Genomic DNA, 14544 nt, shown 5'->3' with positions numbered 1-14544 from the left:
TTACTTTGTTCGAAAAGTGCCCAAACAGGTGGAAAATGAAGAGAATGGAGCAGCGGGATGAGATGGTATGCGCCCCAGTCTCTTCCAATAGCCCAGTGTATTGATGCTATTCATCACTTGGCAGAAAGAAATGGTGGCTGCTCTGCGCATACGAGGGGCCCATACATCAAATTCGTCATCCATATAAAAAAACTAGCAGCCTGCCACGTTTGGCGGCGACGGTGGCTCACGCTCCCTGGCCATAATAACTGTGTTTCGCAAAAAAAACAGGGTCCAAACATCAGTAGTTCCACACAACCACTGGTTGGACAGGAGTCTGCGGTATCTTCCCTACAGCAAGGTTACACAAACTCCATTATGTTTACAAGCGCAAAGCACAGTAACAGCCTGTGGTGGTGACAGTATTGGCATGGGGGGGAAATAATGACATAATGCATAATATACGGGAGGTAAAGTCAGGCCATTTCTCTAATTAGGTCACAGCAGATGCAAATGGAAAACATATCTGGGGACATTTGGACTGGTAGCTATAGTCGATGATTAACCGTTAGAGCAGTGGAGGTTTCTCCATGACAACACCTGAAACACAAATTCATTCATAATTCATAATTATTAATAATTTACATATATATATATATATTTTTTTTTTTTATTATTATTTTTTTTTTATTAGAAATGTTTTCCTCTGTAAAGGAAAATACCAGTGAATTTATTTTTTTCTTCAAAAATGGCCAAAATTGACAGCTCTGAGCTCAGGCCTGCACTGCAGTAATGGCTAGCTGTCAATCAAACTGGTGCAGCGTTCCCTGCACGGGTTGACCGGGATTAAATAATAGCCACTCAAAATAGGCTATTAACGTCATCTAAGCACGGTCCATGCATTTAAACTCTTGCCATTGAATGGGGAATTGAATGATTGACAGCCTTGAAATCCAATCAGAGAATGGTGCCAACTCTGCGGCTCTGCAGCTACACGGAGGGGCGGCGTCAACCCCTCGCGGGATTGATTGATTGATTGAAAATTTTATTAACAGAGAATGGGTACAATACAGTACGGCTCAATACACACAATTGTTAAGGGGATGCAGACCAGAGAAATACTTGTTTACATCAGGGTCCCCCATTTTCAATTCATATTGACATTTATGACATACACAACATACATGACATTTATGGCATAGGGACATATAGGTATTTAGTACTGATACATTTGTGACATATGTGGTATCCAAATATACAGTACTGTTACTCATAGATCCTGACAGAGTATATACATATGATGGGGAGGAGACTGTACATTAGGAGGGGGTGGTGGGTGGGAGAGAAATATACATCTGGTGGTGAGGAGACTGTACAGCTGTAGCTGTTGTAGTTGCCTAATGATTGTCTAATCAATGCTATTGGGTATGTGCCTGGCCTGCTGTATAACCTCTGATTGATCTGGTGATACGTTCTTGACTTGTATTGTGTCATGGGAGTAAAGCTGTGAGTGTCTCTCCCGTCCTATATATATATAATTTAATATATAATATAACATAATAATTTGTGCTTCACCAAAAAATTTGGTCAGCAGCCGCCACTGCGTTAGAGGTATAGGCTACAGTAATGTCATTGAAAGGCATAAAGGTCTTTTATTTATTAAAGTGTTTCTTATTCCCAGCTGGAAGTGCACACCGCGGTCACATTTAGGGAGATACAGCTTATCAATTCTCAGACCACAACCTGCCCTTGTGAAATTCTGTAAATATCTTTTTAATTTTTGTATTTGTAAGAAGGAAAGTACTGAAGGACATAATCCTGAGAGGTGAATCAAAAGGAAGTGGTAGGAAGAACTTGAAACATCAGTCGAAAGAAAAATATAAGGTTTCTCATGGAACTAACTGTTTCTGCCTCATAGGTAGAACATGTGCTGTGCTCAACATGAAGAAATAAAGAACTTTGCTGCCTCAAACTTGATAGATGTACATCTAGTGATCTCATTGATGTTGTATAATTGAAATGTCGTTGATGTAAGCTTATAATTAATAATTATCTTTTGAAATGCCTTCCGTATTAAATTGACAGGTTTCAACAAGACATATGGTTTATAACTCAATAATGACCTCCAGAAAGTATTCAATGGATGGAAAGCAGTGGATTTGAACATGTGTGACTGATGGGATCACGTTGATATTAACAGCACTTTATCTGAGGCTAGAGAAATTAGCTGTGGTGTACCACAGGGAAGCAAGCATCCTAGGTTCTTTGCCCTTTCTGTTAATTAGATGAAATCTGTTTGCAAATGTAATCTTTTTCTCTGCTTTATTGGTTTACCACAAGGACAAGAACATTGTTGAGAGACAGTTAATTGATGAATTGAACATTAGCAAGTACTTACTTACTTTACTTAGGCCTTTTTATTCCTTTCGGAAAATAGGCCATTGATGAAAAGTTTCCACCCCCGTCTGTCTTGCGCCATCCTCTCCAGCTGTTTCCACGTCAGTCCCCTTGTCTTGAGTTCCTGCTCAGTGTCTCTTCTCCAGGTGTTTTTGGGTCTTCCTCTGCCTCGCTTGCCTTGTGGGTTCCAGGTTAATGCCTGTTTGGTTATTGCGGTTTTGTGTCTTCGAAGTGTGTGCCCAATCCAGCTCCATTTTCTCCTGGTCAGCTGGACCTCCACTGATTCTTGCTTGGTGCATTCCCACAGCGTGATGTTGGTGATTGTGTTTGGCCAGAAGATCCTGAGGATACGTCTCAGACAATGGTTGATGAAGGTCTGCAGTTTATTGTTGATGTTAGTGGTGGTTTTCCAGGTTTCAGAGCCATATAGCAGAATGGATTTGACATTGGAGTTGAAGATTTTGAGCTTGGTGTTGAGTTTGATGTTTTGGGTTTTCCATATCTTGTTTAACATGTTGAATGTTGCTCTTGCTTTTCCTATTCTTGCCCTTACGTCTTCCTCAGTCCCGCCATCAACAGCTATAACACTACCCAAGTATGTGAATTTGTCAACCTCTTCCAGTGTCTGGCCCCCGATGGTTATGGGGTTTGTGCTTTTATTATTGACTCTGATTACTTGAGTTTTTTGTCCATTTATTTTGAGCCCAAGTCCAGCTGCAGTTGTTTCTAGCAGCTGGGTTTTGTCTTGCATCTGTTGATGGTTGTGTGAGAGTAGTGCGATGTCATCCGCAAAGTCCAGGTCTTCGAGGTGCTCCGTTAGACTCCACTGGATGCCAGTCTTTTTATTGGTTGTGGTTTGCCTCATGATCCAGTCGATGCATAGGAGGAAGAGGAAGGGGGAAAGTAGGCAGCCCTGTTTCACGCCGGTGAGCACTTTGAAGTGTTCTTGTGCACATCCGTTATGTAACACTTGGCATTTCATGTCCTGATACATGTTCTTGATTATGCTGATGTATTTTTTAGGGATTCCATAGTGTGCCATGAGTTTCCAAAGCAGCTCGCGGTCTACACTATCGAATGCCTTTTCAAAATCTATGAAATTGATAGATTTAGCATTAGCAAGTGGCTGTCTGAAAATAAATTCTCTATGCATATTGAGAAAACTGGATCTATATTATTTGCTTGAGTATTTCAGTGGGAGACACTCTGATTGCTGTCAAAAATTGTGTTAAATACTTGGGCTGTGAGAAATCTATGACGCACAAGGCCGAATTCTTGGATAAGGACACCCTGACAATGTTAGCCTCAGTTTGAATACAGCCTCACTTTGACTATGCCTGTACTACATGGTACAGTAGCACCCCAAAGGGATTCAAACTAAACTTAAAACAGCTCAAAATAAAGTAGGGTTATGGTTAGGGCCAGGGTGGTATTGAACCATATCCCCGTGAATTAAATGGCTGATGGTAGAAAATAGGGTACAGCAGCTGAAAAACATGCACAAAAGGTGCGGCCGGGTGGCGCAGCGGTCTAAGCGTCTGCCCACCACCACAGAGACAGTGGGATCGAATCCAGCTGTGGTGCTTCCGGGTTGGCCGACCGTCCATACAATTGGCAGTGTTAGAGGGTGGGAAAAACCCGGCGAGGTTGGGTCCTGGTCGTTGTAAAACAGCGACTCCTACAGATCGGTCGGGGCGCCTGCACAGCGAGGTCGGATCCTGGGGGAGGTAGTGTCCTCCACAGGTTACACTCCCCCAGTGAGAGTCCGCGCTGCCAGGTGAAAATAAGAGGGGATTGGCTACACATGTGTCGGAAAAGGCATGTGATAGTCTCCGCGCCCTCCCAGACCGAAGGTAGGGGGCAGAGCATGCAACGACCAGGTAGGGGATTGGGAATTGGCATAACGACTAACATTGGGATGGGAGAAAAACTGAAAAAGAAAGGGGGAAAAAGAGAAAGTAATACAAAAAATTTAAATAAAAAAACACGTACAAATAATGGTATTTTGAGGATTATTTAACTATATGGGTATTCAACTGAGCAGTGATGCAGACTGTGTGCCATGTAGATATACAGTAAGAACTGTTCTGGGCAAAATACCTTGTTGTATGTGACAGTGGGAGAGTAGAGATTAAAAATAGATTTCCAGTAGAGGTAACACCAATGGCCACATTCAAAGATGGGTGTGGCTGCTTTGTTGGGGGTGCAGGGATGTATGGTGGGTGTATATGTATATGAATATGTATATACAGTATATATATATACAGTATATATATATATATATGCATGTATGAGTGTATGAATATGAATGGGAATTAGTATATGGGAGTATGCATGTATGTATAGTAAGTACAGTGAGTGGGTTTATTTATGCACACACACACACATCTATATATTTTTTTCTTTACACACACATATATATATATATATATTTGCCTTTCTTTGTAAGTATAAATATTCAAAGTAGTCCTACTGTGTGTTCGCATATCATATGTGACCATAGCATGCCTCAAAGAAATTATGCACTTGCCACCAGATAAGCATCATTCATTCCACAAAGACCTTAACCATGAAAGCCAGAGGAGGCCTGGTATGAAGATATGAAGCCTGGTATGAAGCCTCTCTTGCTGCTGCCACGAAGCACATCCAACACTGTGAAAGTGTAATTTGATGGGGTATGACGTGATCGATAGAAATACACACACACACACACACACACACACACACACACACACACACACACACACACACACACACACACACACACACACACACACACACACACACACACACACACACACACACACACACACACACACACACACACACACACACACACACACACACACACACACACACACACACACACACACACACACACAAGCAAAAGCCCATCTTCCTCTTCAATGTATGGTGTGAAGAGAGGCACACTAAACCAAACAAAGCCTCATGGGTTCTCTGACACTCCAGAAATAATTGGCACATTCTGAAGAGCAGATATTTATGCCAGTTTAGCACCAGACTGGCAGAGATCGATGGCGCCCCGGCCAACGGTGACAGACTAGCTCTCGGAATATTGTCTGCTCTGGTTTTTCAGCGAGACGCTCGGATGAATTTGAGAGAAAAACAATTCACTTTAGCGCCCGCGGATGCGAGGAGCAGGGTTCTGACCTTCACTCCACTCAGCGGTGAATTCATCCGTTCATGTCTCACTTATTGTATCATGTCACTCACTTCGCCTCCCGCTTAATAACTCGGGCTTTTGCAACAGGGCTGGCGATGTATTCAGTCATATATTCATGTATTCAGCTCTTAGTCAACAGAGGCTGGTGATGTATTCAACTCTTAGTCAACAGAGGTTTTGAATGAGTCGAGAAAGCTCAAACCGTGCGATCAAATAAATGTTTTAACAAAATAAAACCAAATGATAAACGGGGGATGTGAAATGCGGAGCAGGAGTGGATTGTTTGCACGTCTGAATGAGCAGACTGTTCACACCGACATTCCAATTTAATTTATTTTGAAAATCTACAGTACGAATAAAGAATGATGATTAAACGACATTGGTTCCACCATTACATGGTCCGTTTCTTTCATTTTTCTTTCCATTTTGGATAACTGCTACTCATTGTTTTGCTGTTACTGTTGTTTAAAATATGTTGTCAATGTTATTTATCACGTATCATATCATACAATAGATATAACACATATAACGTATGGTATCATACTGTATCGTATCATATGTCATATCACACTGCATGATGTAATGTAAACTCATATTATTATCTTATCACACGGTCACTCCATCATGTCATGTCATGTCATAATCACACCATATCATCTAAGCGCATGGTATCACATCAAATATCATATTATAGCATAGCTCATCACGTGTTATCATGTCACATCATATAGGGGCGACAGTGGCTCAGGAGGTAGAGCAGTCGTCTGGCAATCCGGAGGCTCCCGGTTCGATTCCCGCTCCTCCCGGGCAGCGTGTCGATGTGTCCTTGAGCAAGACACTTAACCCCTAATTGCTCCCAATGAGCAGGTTGGCACCTTGCATGGTTGCCTCCGCCGTCGGTGTGTGAATGTGTGAGTGAATGGGCTTTGGATAAATGTATACAGATAAAGATATGCAGGTTGTGACTGTTTATGTGCTGGCATTTCACACCTTGCCTCCATGCTGTTCTGACAGTTATTGCCTGGGGAGGGTTCTCTCCCCCTCTAGTCAATAATACTGGTGAGTCATTTTCAGATGAAAGTCAACACCGGGCTCCTGCTGTTAGCAGGGTTGACTGTGTATCGATGGGAGGGAAGGCTAGAGGTCAGTGGGAGGCCACCACCAGGCACCAGGGGTTCAGTAAACAGCCAGCCAATGGGAGCAGGAGAAGGAGGGAGGAACAAGATGTCTTCCAGAAATAGCGGACCCGTGTGGAAGATGTCCATTTAGAATATGTTGGTAACTATGAATTTGTTTCATGGACTTGGATTTGAAGCTCTCTTATCAGCTTATTAATGGAACACGCCATCCAACGAATAAAGCTTTTTTTTATTGTGCAATTTTTATTATGTTATTATTTATTATGCTCATGACCTCACACATATCCCACAACTATAAACCTTCTTGTACAAATTTATTTGGTTTAGAGAGTTATTGAGTAGATAAGACAGCTCAGTGAAATTATGAAATCACTTGGTTTAGGGCCAAAATACATCTCTGACTTGCTTCCAACCTCTAGACTTCACAGGTCAGCAGGGACCGGCCTGCTAACTGTTCCTAGAGTTGAAACAAGACACAGTGATTCAGCAGCATTCAGTTATTATGCTGCACATAGTTGGAATAAACACCCGGAAGAGCAAAGATCAGCCCCAACTCTGGCTACTGTCACAAATAGGCTAAAACATTCATTTTCACCTTTGCCTTTAAATTCAATTGAATCGCAGCTAATAATTGCACACTCACTAAAAAATGCACTGTGACTTTTGTCTTTCATGCTTTTTCATCTTTTTATTATTTTATCTATTTTATGTAAAGTGCTTTGAATTGCCTCTGTGTGAAATATACTATACAAATAAACGTGCCTTGCCTTCTGCAAAATAATAATAATAATAATAATAATAATAATAATAATAATAATAATAATAATAATAATAATAATAATAATAATAATAATAATAATAATAATAATAATAATAATACAAACTATATACATATGTCATATATGAGGATAACACAATTATCTATTGCATTGCGGACTCTGTACAATCAACTATAGACATGCACTGCAAGATGAGCTCATTGGCCGCTTGTACTCAATGCAAGCAAAACAAAATTCATGGTGTTCTCTAGGGCCAGAGATATTGCTCAAAATAATTTGCATATTTTTACTAGAAATGGGTCTGTCATAGAGTTACAGAATATAAATATCTGGCTATATGAACGATTTTCATTTAAATGTCATATAGACAACCTTGCTTGTAAATGTACTTCTTATAGCCTACAGGAACAGAACCAGTTGTCCAATGGCATGGAGGGTTGTTGAAGTCAGTCCTGGATTATGGAGATGTGGTTCATAAAGGTTCTGCTCCTTCCACTCTCAAAACGTATATGATAAAGTGGGGTTGTCTTCTTATCTTTTGCAGATTCACATTGGTATCTATTTATCTTTAAGGCCATTAGTGGAACGTTACCTCCTTATTATTACTGGATTGGAACTATGCACACTATTTGATACGTTCAAATGATTGGCTTACACTAGAGGTTCCCTGCATGCAGACCAGACTTTGAGAGTCTGCCTTTCATTATAAGGCCCCTGCTGCTTGGAATGATCCTCAGCTCAGGCGGAAGATTAATGCAACTATATCCTCTGGGAGATTTAGAAATGTAATTGCTGATCTGCCTGCAACAGTTTGCAATTGTTTTTAGTCTTTTTCCCCATTATTCTGCACTAGATCTGTCTTTATATTTTATTATGTCTTATGTTTACCATGTAAACTGATCCTTTAATTATATCAATGTTTATTACTAACTTGTTGATAATCTGTATGTCCCGACGACACTAGAAATGAGGGTGACCTCCATTGTCCTTTCGAGAATAAATACAGTTGTATTATTTTATCTTTTTCTTTCTTGTTCCTTTCATCTTTGTTATTGTAGTTTAATTTGAGCAATACCTTTTAATTTGTGTCTGTGATTATTTTTCTTCCTGGACCACGGTACTGTCCTCTGACTGACTAAATGATTGCCTGACTGGTTGATGTGGACACTAGATACATCCAATCTAGAGAGACAGGACACTAGATACATCCGAGTTAGAGAGACAGGACACTAGATACATCCGAGCTAGAGAAACAGGACACTAGATACATCCAATCTAGAGAGACAGGACACTAGATACATCCAATCTAGAGAGACAGGACACTAGATACATCCAATCTAGAGAGACAGGACACTAGATACATCCGAGCTAGAGAGACAGGACACTAGATACATCCGAGCTAGAGAGACAGGACACTAGATACATCCAATCTAGAGAGACAGGACACTAGATACATCCGAGCTAGAGAGACAGGACACTAGATACATCCACACTAGAGAGACAGGACACTAGATACATCCACACTAGAGAGACAGGACACTAGATACATCCAATCTAGAGAGACAGGACACTAGATACATCCAATCTAGAGAGACAGGACACTAGATACATCCACACTAGAGAGACAGGACACTAGATACATCCAATCTAGAGAGACAGGACACTAGATACATCCACACTAGAGAGACAGGACACTAGATACATCCAATCTAGAGAGACAGGACACTAGATACATCCAATCTAGAGAGACAGGACACTAGATACATCCGAGCTAGAGAGACAGGACACTAGATACATCCAATCTAGAGAGACAGGACACTAGATACATCCACACTAGAGAGACAGGACACTAGATACATCCAATCTAGAGAGACAGGACACTAGATACATCCAATCTAGAGAGACAGGACACTAGATACATCCAATCTAGAGAGACAGGCATGGCTTCATTTCAACCCTGGAACAGGATCTGGTGTCTTTCAGTTCTGGCTTATTTTTGAGTATGGTACCTTTGGTGACTATAGAGATAATTATATTAATATAAACCTGTGATGATGACAGCCAGCTTGACAAGAGCTTTCATTCCCTCTCTACCTAAAAACCTTTCAGGTCTGTTTATTTTAGATAGCGTGAACTCAGAGGCCCAGATCTACTAAGATCTTAGGCCCAAGTCTTGACAACATAAAAAAGAAAAAAGAAAAAAAGTGTGGTAGCAGCTGTCTCCAGTCGTGCATCTGATTTATGACGATAAGTCAGTTCTAGGTTTGCTCATTAGAATACCTGATTGTGTCTTGAATGTGCAGTACTAACACAGTCAGGTGATACAAGACAAGCACTGTGATGTCAACCCTAACCCAATTTAAGCTATTTACTATTTATTTATGTGCATGGAAAGGAATATTCCCACAGTTCCCATTTAGATGTACTGTACATTGCTAGTTCCTTTAAAAGGTTACAATGCATTATAGGATTTACATACTGGTAGGATAATATAAACATGTCACCGTGTGTCATTTCCCTTTTTTCATTCATTCATTCATTCAAGTTTTGTGATAGAAAGAGTTGTACATATTAGTTATATTTATTTCATTTACAATATTGCATTTGACATTTTCTGATATTTAGCATTAACTCATTCAGTGCCAGGGATTATCCATCGCCCTATGGTCGCATTGCCACACGCTAAAATATAGGACTGAGTCACCTTGTTTGTAGAGCTATAACTATATTCTATATTATGGATACAATTGCCCATTTGACATCACCTATCTATCGTTCAATATGTGAGAAAGAATTAATTTGTCCATCCATACGTTACCATGTTATACCGTGGTGAATATAAGTATGGTTTTAGAGCGGTCAAGGGTAATTCATGAAATCCTGAGTTAAAGCCCTATATGTCGATTCCACTATAGACGTTGCCATGTCTTGCCTGTATACGCTATTATCCCGAAATCAAATCTATATCATAGCTATTATGTTCCATCATGAATGCATGAAAGGGGGGGGGGTCGTTTCTGATTATTTGATTGTCAGTAATGGCATTCGCATTGAACACTAAAAACGGTTATCAGCCCGATCGGTATGAAAGCATTGCAGGATCAAGCTAAAATTGACGTAAAATCGCCCTTACCTGTGGCTGGGAGTATTAAAAAAATTATATTCCAATTGTTTGATCGTCATCTGGTATATCCAATGTCCATTTCGTCAACGGCATAATTCACCACAACATATGGATCGGAGATATTTGACGTGCTTCGATGGAACCGGCAGAACGGCTACACGCGCCCGACAAGGAAACATGAAACCGGAGACCTGGGGCCATCCCACAGAGAAAGATACAAGGGTAGAAAGGGTGCTCGATACCGCCGTCTAAGGTGATGTGGCCGGTATTGCACTTTTACATTCTCATGAGGATTCCCCATGTTAACCCCGAGTCCGTGCGCCTGTAATGAATAGAAATATCGAATAAAAGAAATAACGATCAAACAACGAGTATACTCATTGTTGGCGTTCAGCGATTGGCGCCCAATAACGAGTATACTCGTCGTTGGCGGGGAATGAGTTAAGCGATAAGTCGATTGCTATTGTCAGTTTTGCGGTCTTCCGTCTTCTATCCTTTTGGAGGAGTGGGTCATCACTGGGGGATCAATAAGGGAATATCTTATCTTATCTTAGGTCAGGTAACTGTGGGGGATATCATGTCACCCTAATCAACATGCATTAATGCATCTTTATGCTTTTGAAGACAAGTTATCCCCCTTCTGGTATAACAGACTCATCATTCATTCTTGCATTTAATTAAATACATGCATTTCTCTAAATCGTCAGCGGCCCACACACCAGTGTGCCAGTGTCTCAACTGCTGCGTTGTCGTCGCGTGCCGTCTGTTTCACTGGCCTCTGTGCTACAGCTGAAGACGTGGAGTGTTCTGCTCTACAGCTGGGGAGACCGCTCTGCCTCATGACCCCCAAGGTCGTGTGAACACACCGGAGAAATTGATGCAGCGTGAAGAGTGAGATTCAACTCAGAGCGAATCTCTCTCTGAAAGGCCAAGAGTCTCATGAACACCCACCTTGTCAGGAGGCTCTAAGCAGCGAGGTCCGGCAAGAAATACAACTCCTCAAGAGGCTTATATGGCGCTCGACGCTCTCCATGGTGCTGGAAAGTTTGCCTTGGATTTACCAAATGAGTGTTTTGGGAGAGAAGACATGATTTCTATTTAGCCTATTCATTCCTACTTAACCTATGCTTTAATTAGTTAATTAATCTAAATGCTTATATTTATATCAATGCTTTATAAGAAGCTTTATATTACATTATATTACATCTTACATAATGTAGGCTATTCAGTATTACTTGTGTGTCCTGCATAATCGACATGCTGCCCTGCATTCAGTTTGCCCACAAGATGAAAAGGGAGCAGCAAACCACTGAAATTGTATTTCAGAAAGCATCCGTTTGAAAGTAAAACATGGCCTGTTGAGAATCCCTTAATTTAATCTCTTTTGCGAGTGTTTGAGGGCACATCCCTCTATTTAGAGAAATGGAAATGACAAACGAACTAAACTAAAATGACTTTATGAGATCTGTGCGTTTTATATGGATATAGTAAAAAAAATGATTTTATGGCCTACATAAGTAAATGTTCCCCCTCTGTTTTTTCACAAATTGCACCCTGCATGCATGTAAACGTATTTTAAAATTGGTGATGCCTAGTCTAGTTTTTGCAGATAACAAGGGGCTTACTGCAAGGTTTCATTTACAGCGCAGTCCTCCTGACCATTTATAATATACACCTTATAGTCTCTATTTTGAATGGTTGTCAAGTCAATTTGTATGCGGATGATACCATCATTGATTGTATTGCTGATTCTGTTCAGCTAGCACTGGATAATCTCCAACATTCCTTTGATCCTCTGCAGGAAGCTTAAACTGCTGCTGAATGCTAGTAAAACTATGCTATTTTCTAGATCCAGAAACATAGATTATAATTGTTTATGTATATTTACTCTAAATGGATCCACTGTTGAGAGAGTCACTGAATACAACTATCTTGCAATTTGGGTTTGATGAGAAATGTACTTTTAAATACCACATAGCCAATCTCACTAGCAAACAAAAAATTGGGTTATTTTACAGAAACAAATCCATCTTCCCTATGATTGATGAAGCAGTCTTTATGTCTTTCAGTTTTGGATTATGGTGATGCAATGTATAGAAATGCAGCCCCTTCCACTCATTTAGCCCTAGACACTAGTCTATCATTCTGCTCATAGATTCAATACAGGTGATAGTTACAACACTCATTGTTGCATCCTGTATGAGATGGTTGGTCTATTCTATCAGAGGCAAAATAGACATTGGTATCTGTTTATCTTTAAGATCATTGATGGAAAATTGCCACCATAATAAATCACAATGATGCTTGATCGGAATTATGTACCTTATCTGACCCACTCAAATGATTGATTTACACTTGCGGTCCCATGAGTCCAGTCTGAACTTGGTACGTCTGCCTTTTGTTTTGATGCACCAGCTTCCTGGAATGATCTTCAACTCACACACAGAAGCAACACCCCACTATCCTGTGGGGAATTTAAAAACATGATCACAAACCTCCCTACATTTAGTACAAAACTGGCCTATTTATGTAAATTACTTTTTTCCTTTTTATATGTACAGTATTCTGAACTGTTTGAACTTGTAATCTCGACGGCATTGCAAATGAGGGTAAAACCTGTCAGTTTCTAGAATAAATGTTCCAATCAATATTCAGTTTGAAGTTGTCTTACTAATAGGTTTTTTTATGGGCTGATGTGATCTGATTAGAAATAGGCAGTATTTCATTTTCTAGTGAACCATCCATGTGGGGAAATTTTTCACTTTTTCTTGATATAAAATGTTGATATCGATGTCAGAGCCCAACAGAAGTCTAATTTGGCACAAGATGAGAAGTTAAAGGATAACTTCAGTGTGGTTGAACGGGTTAAGCCCATGTGCTGTGTTCTTACCAAAATAATTGTAATAATAAAAGTGATTAATTTACCTACCTTTTAGATTCCATGCCCTTTTAAATTAAAAGCACAAAACAATTAAAGCTAATTTTTTTTTTATTTCTTATGACCGCCTGCTATTGGAAGGTCTCATTGGGGCATGGTGTCCTATACTCAATCAACTTGTCTGTTGTTATTCCCTCATTTATTCTCTTTGTTGAAAAATATAACCTTAAAAAAAGTTGTATCCCCAGCAAATAATGATTTGGTTAGTTTTATTTATTTCATTGACAATATTGCATAACATGTTTTCTGATATTTAGCATTACGCGATAAGTCGATTGTTATCGTCGGTTTTGCTGTCTTCCGTCTTACAATATTCCAGGTGGCGTTAACTACAGTTTTAGCAGCTTGTTGAGATCATCATTTTGAATGGATGGAAGTGTCAAAAACCGCATTCCAAACCAATACAAGTAAAGACCTTCCTGTCACTGAACGCCGTGATCTGTAGGCTGCATTCAACACACCTGTTACATAATAACTCATGTTGACTCTGCCACTCTCCCAGCATTCATAACCATACCCGCACAGTGCTGTCTCGTAAATAACGTCAAAATGCTGTTGTATAAGTATAACCCCCACACTGTGAGCTTTTTTACACCTGTACATACAATAGATCTCAGCTAGGAAGACATGATGAATGGGGGAGGTTATCCATGGCCACCCTTAGTCTCTAACACCAATTTCACTGATTGACTTGCGTCCTGGGAGCCCCACCCCCCCTCCTTTGCCCTTACTCCCGACCCTTTAGATCACTGTCTGTGCTCTGGGCGCCCAGTCGGTGTGAGTACACAGTGTAGCCAGGAAGCAATCCTGAGGAACCTACGGCCGTTTGTGCTTCGAGCGAACCGACGTGTCTGGATCATGAGTGAGGCAGCCAATCTGCAGGAGCTAATAAGGAGACTAAGTAGGTCAAACAGGCATCGGGGCCAGAGATAGAGAGCGCTGGTAGCCAATCCTTTTATAAACCCCCATCCCCCTGCTCCCTCCGAATGGAATGGCCGAGCGAT

General features: G+C 40.5%; 1 protein-coding gene across 1 annotated transcript in view; it reads right to left on the bottom strand.

The window, feature by feature from the left end:
* Positions 1 to 14544, bottom strand: part of fstl5 (follistatin-like 5) — a 302534-nt gene that overhangs the window by 44131 nt on the left and 243859 nt on the right. The gene's annotated exons all lie outside the window — the stretch shown is intronic.

The sequence above is a fragment of the Notolepis coatsorum genome, assembly GCF_963971535.1.
Source record: "Notolepis coatsorum genome assembly, chromosome: 16".
NCBI lineage: Eukaryota > Metazoa > Chordata > Actinopteri > Aulopiformes > Paralepididae > Notolepis > Notolepis coatsorum.
The sequence above is the reverse complement of the archived record's forward strand: the minus strand, read 5'-3'. Positions and strand labels throughout refer to the sequence as shown.